The 10,107-nt window shown below is 45.4% G+C and overlaps 1 protein-coding gene across 1 annotated transcript in view; it reads left to right on the top strand.

Moving 5' to 3' along the window:
• The first annotated feature begins 1,615 nt into the window (after positions 1 to 1,615).
• Positions 1,616 to 10,107, top strand: part of NRIP1 (nuclear receptor interacting protein 1) — a 97,242-nt gene continuing 88,750 nt past the window's right edge. Inside the window, exon 1 of the transcript XR_014296743.1 lies at positions 1,616 to 1,714. The gene's annotated coding sequence lies outside the window, so the exon portion shown is untranslated. The remainder of the gene's footprint in view (positions 1,715 to 10,107) is intronic.

The following is a 10,107-nucleotide window of genomic DNA, read 5'->3' as shown; positions in this document are numbered from 1 at the left end:
AATGCTATCGAATTCTTAAGGGTCTGAAAACCTACACGTAAGAATGGAGTGTCTCATCCACTCACTTGTTTTGTGTAATAAGTGTTTGAACACAGGCATGCCATTTCGGAGTTCACAGTGAGGCTAAGCTGTACTTTAGCGTTTTCGCAGCAAGCAAAAACAATTTCAGCAACGGTCCTCATTTCCCCTGGTAATTTTTTTTTTTTTTCTTTTCATGGCGAGTTACTAAATGCTAGATGCTAGAGTCAAAAAGAAACCTGACATCTGCGGAGGTGTTGAGAGGGTGTTAATAGTTCTAGTTAGATGTTTGGGGAGCGTTGAGGACAAGATTTTAAAACAGCAAATACAGGGAGAAGGGGGAAATGATGGTTTCGGATGACTCTCTCCTCCCTCCACTTTCTCTCTTCACCAATCCGTATGCCCCCCAGTTTAGAGGCGGGTTCAGCGAGATCAAGCTGCAGGAAACCGGGAGGCTCCTCGGCGCTGCCGCCCCGGCCTCGTGATGTAATTGTTATTTCTTACTCGGAGCCTGAACCGCGGAGAGCTGCCCGAGAAGTGGCAGCCCGGTGCCTTCTGCCTTGTCTTGTAGGGTCAGATTCTTCCCGGGGATGGTGTAGATTCGAGAACTGACTCCGCTGGAGACTTCGCAGTGACAAAGCAGCTGAAGATAAACCCTGCTCCCGGGTCCTCCGCCGTCCGAGGAGCTGAATGGGGCGCTCCTCAGGTCTCCTTCCCAGTTTTCCTCTCGGACTCACTCCGCATTTATCCCTGGCTGCCTCCTACGTGCTGGGCGTGGGGTCAAAGTGACCCGCAGTTAGTGCCCGTGCCCCCCAAGATCAAAGCAAGACACACAGATTACAAGGTGGTGCAAGTTGGGGGTGGGCGAGAAGGAGCCAAGGGGACGCGTGTCGTGGGCGAAATGGGAGGAGGGGGACGCCTAGGGCGCCGGCACCCAGGAGGGGACCCGGGGAGTCCCGGCCCCCAGTCTGTGCCCCCAACACAAGCCTTTGGCCTGTGTCTCGAGATCGGTCCCCCCGGGGCCCCGGGAGGAGCTGTCCGGGCGCCTTCGGCCGTGGCGGCGGCTGGACAGAGCCGGGAGCCGCGGGGGACGGCGCGGGCGCGTGGAGCACCCACCTCTCCCCGCCGCCGCGATCCTCCCGCCGCCTCGGGGCCCCGCAGTCCCCGCCCGGCCGACCGGAGGGCGGGCGAGAAGGAAAACCAGCCAACCGAGGGGGGGCCCCTCAGCTCCCGCGAGCCTCCGGGACCCGGGCGCCTTCCTCCCGCCCCGGTGACAATGGGAAGGAAGGGGAAAAAAGGGTTAAGAAACTTGGCTGAAGAGCTGAATGGCGTGGAGCGGCGAGGGGAGGGACTGGGCCGCGGCGGACTCAGCGGCGGAGGGAGGAGCGCGGCTGCGGGCGGGCGGCGAGCGAGGCGCTCAAAGTCAGCCTCGCAGACATTGCAGCAGAGCCCCGAACTCGGGAGGCGGCGGCGGCGGCGGCGGAGGAGGAGGCGGTGGCCGAGGCGGAGGGACGACCCGGCCCCACGCCCGCCCGCGCGCCCGCACGCCCGCCCGTGGCCTCGCGTCAGCCGCTGCGCTCGGCAGTGCCGGTCGGAGGCAAGAGCTCGCTGGGGCGCCGAGGGAGGACGGGGTGGCGGGGCGCCTTCGCGGAGTGAGCCTGCCGGAGCCCCGGGCTCGGAGCCGCGGCGGCCTCGGGTGAGTGGCGGCCGCGGCTGGGGGGCTCGGAGGAGCGGCCGCCCGCGCCGCCGGAAACGGCCGGGAAGCGCGGCCCGCGGCGGCGTTGGCGTTGGCCGGTAGGGCCTCGGGGGCGTCGGGGCGGCGGGGCCGGCGCCGCGGGCGGCGGGAGCGGACGCAGACGGCGGGGTGGGCTCGGTGGCGGGACGAGATGGTGTCGGGGGGGTGGTTTCCGGGGAAATTCCGCCTCTCCTGCTGGGTCCGAATCTCCTCGGGAACTCGGGGGGCCCGGGCAGCGGGGCCGCCAAGTTGTGGAGTTGGCCCCCGGCTCACTGGCGCGTCCGTGCCAGTCCTGGGCCGGGGGGCGGCCTCCGGGTGGCCCCTGAGCCGGGCCGGGGCAGGCGGGGGGGGGGGCGTGGGCCGGAGTCGCGCCCCGCTCGTCTGTCCCCTCGGCCCCGAGCCCCGGGCGCTTCTCGCCGCGCAGCTCCTGCTGCCCCGGGCGTCCTGGGCGGCGCCGGACGCAGCTCCCCGCCTCTCACTCGGGTGCCTCCCAGCTCTGTGCTCGCGGATCCCGGGCCGGGGAAAGTGGGTAAGAAAAGGGACCGCGCTCCCGACCCCCGGAGGACCCCCGGGTCCAGCCCAGCCCGTCGGTACTTGTCCTTCCCCTCCCGAGGGAGAGGCCTCTTCGACCCGAGGCCTCAACCATCACTTTACCCCTGAGCCAGAAACCGGGCTCACATCTAGGGTGAGCTCCGTGCAGGTCCTGGGAGGCTTCTGGAGGCTTGTTTTTCACTCTTATATCTGTGTCCTCTAATACTACTAGTGCATGTTGTTGCTTTATGAAGGGTTTGCCTGGAAATATTCTACAAACCGTCATATCCTTTCCAAAGTAGTTTCCAAATTTTAATCAAGAGTTGGTGTTCAGTCTGAAGGAACAAAGGAATCAACTGTGTCTTAGAGGCGAACAAGCTGGGAGTCTGTGACACATGTTGATCTCTGAAGCATTACAGGAGTTTCTACCTTCTATCTTGTTAGGGATGGCAATTGGGTTTTGAAGATAGTAGAAGAACAGAATGATAAGTAGTTTTGCGTTTTAAATTTTTTAATAAAGCATTTTTATTTCGGAAAAGAATTAAGACGTTCTTAGCCACAAGGATTTTTCACTCAGTTGGTGGAACTGAGTTGGAGTTTGTCTCCGGTAATGTAAACGATTAAATGTGAGATTGTGCGGGAAAACTGTTTCTAGAGGAAGAGAGACCATCCATAGGTGTTCAAAGTGAAAATGGTTGTCCGTTTATAGATGATGATTGCTGTTTACATTTGGGGGGGGGGTGGAGAGTGGTATTTGTGAAGCAAAGAGCTTTTGGTAGTTCATTCTTTAAAGTTATGAATTGCATTGAACCTGCTTGTTAGTGAATCATGGGTTTAGCAAGTGGGTGGCATCTTCCTGATGTGATTATTCAATGTTTAATCACTAGTGTGGCACCTTTGTTGAAGAGACACTGAAATAAGTGGACTTTTTAAACAAATGCTGCTTCATCTGCCTGGCACCTAAGTGTGGGTTGCTACCTGGAGTATTTTGAAGTGCTTTTCAGTTTCGAAGTAAGTTGCTCTGGTTTTGCCCAGCAGTTTGGTAATGTGGTTTGAGTTTAGCTGGTTCAGAGAGTAGTGGCTTCATCATCAGTGCTAACTTTTTTCTGCCTGGAATTAGTTCCTAGAGACAAAGAAGTTTCAGTCAATGGAGCAAAGCCCCTATCCTGCAGGCTGTAGGATTGTTACTTTAGCCTGTTTCGTACACTCTGGTGGGGAAAGACCTCTTTGCATACTTAGCCCTGAAAGTGCCCTAGGAGCATGAGGAAAATACGTATTAAAAACAAACAAAAAAGAGGACTACTCATTGTTGGTTTTACTCCAGTGCGCTCTCTACAGTGCCTTTGAGGTAGTTGAAAACCAGTTTTAATGTCTGGACCCATTTCCTGAATGTGTCTCTAAACTTTTACTAATTTAACACCCTAAAATATTGTAAGGTTGCAATAAAAAGGTGTCTGTAAAAGAGGCTAAAGGCTCCTCTGACTCTTGCAGTTTTTTAAGAGCAAAACATCATGATAAAAAAAATAACCTATACCACCACCTAGGGTCTTGTTTGTTAGTTTATTGCTCCTGAAGTTTGCTTAAATTGACATGTCTCTTGTGGTTCCGATATAGCCAGAGAATTATTGAGAAATGCTAGCTTTCAAAACGCATTCCAAGAGAACAGTTATTTGTGTAATAAATAGCAAGTGCCAATTTAAATTATCCATGCTACCTTTACAGTGGAAAATTATGACATGTTGAGTGGGCTATTCGCCAAAAGATATTAATTCAAAAGAGTCTAAGACAAGAAATTTGCTGCTTGTGCTCTAGGTAGCTGTCACTGCTTAAAGACTCTAATTCAAAAGAATTTGAAACAAGAAAGTTTCTGCTTGTGCTCCAGGTAGCTCTCATTGCTTAAAGATTCTCTGCATGGTTACCAGAGATTCAAGAAATCTTACAAATTAAATACCATTAGGACTTTTTGAGGTCCAGGTAAAACAAAAGCAATGATCAAATAAAAATATAAGGGAGCATTACAAGTTCAGAAATGCTGGCCACTTTAAAGGTAAGAGAGAATGTAGGCTGTAGTAGAGTTGTGGTTCAGAGATGTGAAAAGTAAAATCAACATTAAATAAAGTGGTAATCTGTCTTGCTAGTAGCTTAAACACGGTAAAACAATCTGTTAAATGGGAGACCTTAGGAAGGCAGCTCTGTTGCCATGTGGTTTAGCACATTGTCCGGGTAGGAAGTAACATTCCTTCTTTAAGCAGTGTAACTGGAGACAAAGATGCCTCCAAGATCTTTAATTAAATACCAGTTGAACAGAGAGAACTAGAGCACTGTATTAATTCTGTCAAACATCACTATTTTAGAACATTGAGGACAACTAAAAAATGAATTAACTCATCTGAAAGCAGAGTTTTATGGAAGGTGACAGGTGAGGCAAAATATGTCAATCTAATGGCACAAATAGGGAGATAAGGAGATATGTCATTCTTGGCTTTCTAGAAAGATGAGAAGGAAGAAGGTTATTATTAATTGTACAGATTCCATTGCAAACCAGTACTAGAAGACAGTGGCATAGAAGTAATTTTACATCAGAGTGGCTTAGTATATATGATGTTAAAGGGATTAGGTTTTCAGTTTTAAAATTTTACGATTGTAAGAAACTTAACAGGTCATTTTTAAGTGTTTTGAAAAAGCAATGATAGCTTTGTGTATAAGGTTAAAAAAAATAATTCTGCCCCAAATAAGTTCAAAACAGCTAATTTTTATCAAGAGAAAATTGTTCACTTTAAATTGTGATAGGTTTAGTTTTGCTTTTCAAACTTTAGACTGCCGGATACAGTCAGGTTTTAAAGTGTAGGTGAACAGAGAAGAGGCATTCCAGTTTGTTTGTCTATACCCCACCTCTCTCTCTCCTTATTGCTCTCTTGCTGTCTTGTCCCCTTTTCTAAAATAAGTAGCTTCTACATCTGTGGATGTTTTCTTCCATGAAAGCTGCCTTCATTTGTAGCTTCCCTTCTTGGCTGTGCTGGGATGAAGGTTCTTTACTCTTAAGCTTTTTCCATATGCCCCTTCACGTGGCTACACACAGTGAGGGTGGGTTTTGTTTTGGTTGGTTTCATAGTGATTTACTGTTAACATGGATGAAGACTAGAGAAAAAAGCATTTACTGTTCTAACAAAACCCTTTGTACCCGTCTTCCAACTAGAGAAATGTTTTTATGAAAGGCAACTTTTGATTACTATTGAAAAGTCAAAGAACACTCTGAACAGAATATGGGGCAGGGAGGGGTGGGGGGCTTTCAGGATAATGAGTTTGAATCTGAGAATTAAATTGTTCAAGATGCATTTCCTTAAGTTGCAGTTTTTTGAGGGGACTGTCTTGGGGGAAAATGAGCAAACTCATTCTGTAATATTTAGATTAACACAACAATTAGGGAAATATGACACCAGGATGGTCGCTAAGACTTGAGAAGGTAAAAATCAAGCGTGTCAGATGGTGAAGCAGGCCAATGGAATGGAACTGAGGGTTATATCCAGGGGTTGGAATGAATAAAAAGTAAATGGAGGAGAGAGATCTTGTTTCCATATCCTGGTTGCATCTGGTGCTGAAGCAGGGACATGAATTGCTGATGGTAATGGAGTTCCTTTTATGAGGTCATCAATATTATAAAAATAGTGGTGGTTTGAGGGGGAGAAATGACAGGTTCCCCACTTGTGCATGTGTACACTGTTTTTGAATGTCTCTTAAATATATCTAAACTGGAAGGTCAAAATTGGGTACCAGCATAGAACCAGGAGTTAGGGAGTAATAGTTTATTTGGAAGGAAATGAATTAAAAATAGACCACCTTTTCTTTATTCTTTTGAGATGTGGTGTTTTCCAAGGGTCTTATCGAACATGGAAAACAGAGTGCTGAGGTTTGGGTGGTGAACTGGAGAACTCTTTCATGAGATTTCTCATAAAGATAACTTCATGTAAATAACCCCAGAAAGAATGCTTTCTTTAAGCACATTACCTTGTGATTCAAGGGTAGGGGGAAAATTGGGACCAAAGAGACCTCTGAAATCTTAGCAGGGTTTTTTTGCAAACTGTAATACAGATACCCATCTGTTGTTTTTTGTTCCTTGAAATTTAATGTTCAAATTGAATATTTAGGATTCTAAAAATTAGAGTTTATTTACAATAGAAATTTCCTATTGTTTTGCTACAGGTATGAAGAGTAATTTTAATTTTTCATAATAAGTATAGGTATTGAGATAAGTAGGATGATATACTAATTGTTGTCACTGTTATATTACATACTCTGCATTATGAACCTTAAAATTCAAATTGATCCCTACACTACCTTGCAAATACTACAAATAAAACATGGCATTTTAAGATATCATTACACCTGAAACATAATTTTTCTTAAATTCATGAAACATTGAGAACAAGAATGAGGAAAAAGTAAAGATGATACAGTTTACCATTGTTATTAGGATTTTGTTAAAATTAGCACCTTGAACCAAGCTAGAGATAACATTTAGCCTAGAACTCTAGGAGTAATATAATGAGAAGCGGATTTGAAGAATTTAGAAGACGGGCACTCAGAAATGTAGAAAAAAATTACTCTTTGAAGTTATGGAAAAAAAGGACTCCACTGTATTTACTTAGTAGTACTAAGATTTTTTTTAAAGCTAAACAAGATAGTTATTGAAGATAATGTATGGATAATTACCTGTTAAAGAAATTATAATTTATATGTTTTTTGATTGAAATAAATTCAAGAAGAACTCCAGAATATGTTGAAACTTTTTCTAGGAAGGTGCTTGTGACATCCATCCATCCTCCCCACCTCCCTCCCTCCCCACCTCCCTCCCTCCCCACCTCCCTCCCTCCCCACCTCCCTCCCTCCCCACCTCCCTCCCTCCCTCCCCACCTCCCCACCTCCCTCCCCACCTCCCCACCTCCCTCCCCACCTCCCCACCTCCCTCCCCACCTCCCCCTCCCTCCCCCCTCCCTCCCCACCTCCCTCCCTCCCCACCTCCCTCCCTCCCTCCCCACCTCCCCACCTCCCTCCCCACCTCCCCACCTCCCTCCCCACCTCCCCCTCCCTCCTCCCTCCCTCCCCCCTCCCTCCCTCCCTCCCTCCCCCCTCCCTCCCTCCCTCCCTCCCCACCTCCCTCCCTCCCTTTCATTCTTCTTTCCTTCCTCTTTCAATAAATAGTGCGGGGGTTAAAAAAAAAGGCATTTTGTTAAAACTTGGAAATGGACTTGCTTCTCTGACAGGGCTAATAGTTGTGTTTGAAATTCAAAGCTAGCATGGTTCACTGTCCCCAGTTTTTTAACTTGGTACACCTCGGGGAGTAAAAACTCTAAAAAGCTCTAAACCCATCTTCCCTCTTTAACTTTGTGTCATTCAGCAAAAATATCTTTAAGGATGGAAGAGACCCTTATTTGCCTTAAATTCCAGGTCACTGTGTGACTAAGCCTAGAGTTTCAAGAAATTAAACTAGAAGCTCGCTGGGAATTTGAGTCATCAGCTTAAGATCCCACTGGGACCAGGACAGCTCTGATTGACCTGATGTTGGTGTTTATTCAGAGCTTTGGTGGAAAGGAGTCTCTCAGCCTTGGACTTCTAATTAAGAAAGTCGTTTTTCAGTCTCCTGTTAAATGATAGGGCTACGCCTTGTTTTCAGATCTGTAATTTGCTGATGGATTGAGGATAGCTCAGGAGCTAAGGAGTTTGGAACTTGTGGGGTTTTTTGCAGTCTGCTTTGATTATTTTACTTCTACCTTCTTTACCAGCTATGTGAGGGTACTAGGTAAAAGTAAGGTGATTAGCTTTAGGTAAGAGAGAAGCTAAGCCATGTAGCGGCTAAGCTAGCTTCTTGTAGTTGTGTGCTTTCAATTGTTGAATTTGCCTGTATTGTACATAACATGTGAACATGTTAAATATGTTACTGCGTTAAAAAAAGATGATAATTTAGCATTGCAATAGTAAGAAAGGAAATTATGTTTATAAACAATCTTAGAATTAGAATATTACTATAATTGTGGAGATTTAATGACATAATGTGGTTAAGAGAGCCTGACATATAGCAGAACGCAATCAAAGTTTGAGGATTAGAAGTTTAAAAGAGACTTCTGTCTTAAGGAATTTACCTAGAAATAGAGAGATATGAAATGTTTAAGGGATTATAGCTGGTTTTTAAAAAGCATACTTTTTAAGCATTCTTTTTTGATTCCCGAATTTATGAATTTATAGTAATCTACAATAGAGTGGTAGATTTATACCCTGGAAAATAAACAAATTAAGGGAAGGAAGGAGGACAGAAGAAGGTGGAGAACAGCAAGAAAAAGTATTTGAAAACATGTGAAACACTTACAAATGAGATATAAGAAATACCCTCAAAATGAAACTAATCACAATTGCAGTTTTTCCCCTAAAGGGAATATTTACACAATGGGTCATATAGGCTCAGGTCTGATTTTTGAAAAGCATATTTTAAAAAAGTGTTTCTGTTTTGTTATTCCACACATATTTTTCTAGCTTAGGTTCTGCTACTAAATCAATGTATGATACTGATGAAAGGAAAGGCCTTTTATGTCTCTGGGCAGCATGTGTAGAATCTGTAGAACAGGGAGGTTAGATTTCATTTCTAAATTCTGGAATTCTGACTATATCAATATATGCTGCTGTTGACAGTAAACAGTAAAGATTTCAAGGTTATAGTTTTGAAAGGAGTAGAGATGATGGGTCAAAACTTGAAATATAAAAAGGTTATTTAGTTACCTGTCTTTTGCCTTTTCCTTTTTTATTGCGGGGAGGAGTAGGGAAAGGAAGAGGATTTGGGGATACCTGCTTTGTGCCAGACATGGTGCTGGCTGCTTTACAGTTCCCCTGTGACATATAGGTATCATTTTCTCTACTTTACATAGACCTGGTCTGAGAGATGCCTGAGTAACTTGCCTGAGGTCACACAGCTAATTTCATTGATGATAATTTGCTTTTCCATGAGAACATGCCATCTTTTGAAGAGAAAACCAGTCTCTCTCTGATTTTTAGAAAATGATTAAAAAAAAAAAAAAACCCTGCTCCCAACCTGAGAGCCGCAGGACTCAAGAAGCATTCACCCAGCCTGGCTTCTCAAAGATCAGTTCCCACTGGGAAGGCACCCTGTTTCCAAGCGATGTTTCTGCTGCAGTTGCTGTGAGTTCTCAGAGAGCTGATGTCCTGCTCCTGCGCTTGCATAAGGAAGATGTAGTCACCAAGGGCAGCCATGAAGGCTCCTAGCTCCTGTGAAGTGGACCTCAGAATTGCTACAGTGTTCTTTGAGGCAGAGAAAGCAACTGTGTTTCTTGATATAATTCATTTAAAAAGCTTGTCATGGTCTTAATCCAAGTGTTCCCAAGGCAAATTATGTTTGTGCACTTCAAGGAGCAGTTGTAGCAAATTCAGAGCCATAGCTTTTCCTGGTTGAAAAGTTAAATCTCTTGACTGTTACGGTTCTTAACATGATTTTTATTTTTATTGTCCTATGTTCACCCCCAGTAATTTTATTTTAAAGACTGTGCTATGCTAATGAACTAGTCTCTGTAATACGAAGAGGAAATTGACAGTGCATTTGTGAATTTATCAGAAGGATGCAGAAATCAAGAGATGAGGAGTATTTGGCTTCATTTTGGGAGTAGACCATGGTCAGGAAAGAAATTTTGGAGTTGGGGAGGTTTGCAGCACATCATGTATTTTAAAGTACACATCAGGCATATTCTTTTATTGTTGGAGCGTGAGAACTGGAGTTATAAACCTCTCCACCTCTTTTTACTTTCCTCATTTAAAATTTATGG

The sequence above is a fragment of the Grampus griseus genome (assembly GCF_964374135.1).
Source record: "Grampus griseus genome assembly, chromosome: 5".
Taxonomy (NCBI): domain Eukaryota; kingdom Metazoa; phylum Chordata; class Mammalia; order Artiodactyla; family Delphinidae; genus Grampus; species Grampus griseus.
The sequence above is the reverse complement of the archived record's forward strand: the minus strand, read 5'-3'. Positions and strand labels throughout refer to the sequence as shown.